Genomic DNA, 1,830 nt, shown 5'->3' on the forward strand with positions numbered 1-1,830 from the left:
AAATCAGTCGTTCGAGGACAAAAGTGTCCATGTTTGCTTGCGTGTACTATGTAGACCAGACCGGGCTAGGTTTCTGTTAATGTCGCCCCCAGGTCGCCTCACACACCCCTCTAAACGCTGCTTTGGGCTTCTGGTACACGCCCCCTCCCCCCCTTGTGATGGCCCCCAAGAATCCCAGAGTTGGAGCCCACAAATGATGAGATGGGCGCGGGCATGGGTCGGTGAGTGAGTGGGTGTCTAGGCCGAATCAAGAACTGCTATGCATGACCACACTCGGGCCATCATTACCTGATCGGGGCCCTGTCGCCGTTCCGAAGCCTGGGATCTGCCATCCCTACCCCCTGGTCCTGTCATGAAGGCTTGTGTGTTTGGGACAGGGGCTGAGGTTCGAGGTTCGAGGTTCGAGCTTCGAAATTCGAGGCTCGAGGCTCGAACAGCAACAAGGGGTTTGCACTGAAGAATGGGAAGGCGAGCGGCCGGTCGAACTTGAGACGATCCAGGACTGGACTTCGTCTTGTCTCTGTCACTGGGAGAATGCAGCTTCACAATGCACCCGCCCTCAGCCCTCAGCCCTCAGCCCTGCAGACGCTCCGACCGGATGTCTGGACCTGCCATTATGCCGACCCGCGTCGTTTGGCGCCTCGTGCTCTTCTTGCTTTAGAATCGTGAGAGGTGTCATCCAAAGTCGCGTCTTCATGACGTTTTGGCCTTCAGACGACCCATTCTGCGCCATTCTGCGCCAGTCTGCGGACTATTCCTGGCCACGCCCAACGTTGAACCTCCATGCTCATCACCGGGCGAGCCTCTCTCTCGCTCTCTCTCCAAACCCATCAGTGACGTATCATGACACTGCTTTGGGATCTGAATCGCAGTGGAAAGGTGTGCTGGGCAGCTCTTTTTAATCCTCGTGACCAGGGTCGAGATGAATTCCCCGTTCCCGTCTCAGGCCTTGCCTACCAACCACTGGTTTCCCCCGACAAACAAGGCTATTTGCCCCAACCGCGCATCGCATAATGGAGAACAATTATGTTCCGGATTCGCAACAGGGTTCGTCGGCAAGCGTGGTGCCCTGATCGCCCGGCTTGCCTTAGATTCAGGCGCAAAGCAGAGAGAGAGAGAGAGAGAGAGAGAGAAAAATGTTTCTTGCAGACGTCAGCTGGAAGGCCATGGCTAACAAGATGGCGTCCACCGTTAAACTCTCCCCCGAAGTTTCGATCGGAGAGACACATGTCGTCCGCGGGCCCCCCAATGTTGTGGAGGGGGGGCTTAATTTGCCCTGCTCCCTTCGTCGGACTGGTGCCGATACTTACCACAACGAGACAACAGTTCGTTGGTCGCGCTGCAGAATGCCGAGCCTACTGACCACTGGAGTTTTACAGCACTACCGTTTGGTCGTCTGCTAGTAGGCGGTCCGTCGCCCGTGCAGTAGTCATTTTACGTTGACACGTCCGTCACGAGCGTCGGCTGGAGTCTAGCCTTTGTCTCCTGATGATCAATGGGGGTGTGGCCGCCGCCGGCGGCCAGGACGGCGTCGACGCCCCCTAGAGGAACGGTCGGCACTGAAGCGCAGCTTTTTCGCCAGAACCAACATGGCTTGCGAGAACGGCGAGGGGCGCGGCGCCGCACACATGGAGGCGTGCTGCCCAGCTCCAGCAACCCCCTCGCCAGCAGGTACTTGTAGGCACAAAGGCTGATTTCCAATGTGATCTTCGGTCCACGATGGATTAGCCTCGAGCGCCAGGAACGGCCTTTTCTCGCCTGGGCGCCGTGGCGTGACTAGACGCCCGCCCGCCCCCTTCCCTCCCCCAGGACTGGGAACCCCAGCAGCCG

The sequence above is a fragment of the Verticillium dahliae genome, genomic scaffold (assembly GCF_000150675.1).
Source record: "Verticillium dahliae VdLs.17 supercont1.3 genomic scaffold, whole genome shotgun sequence".
Lineage (NCBI taxonomy): Eukaryota > Fungi > Ascomycota > Sordariomycetes > Glomerellales > Plectosphaerellaceae > Verticillium > Verticillium dahliae.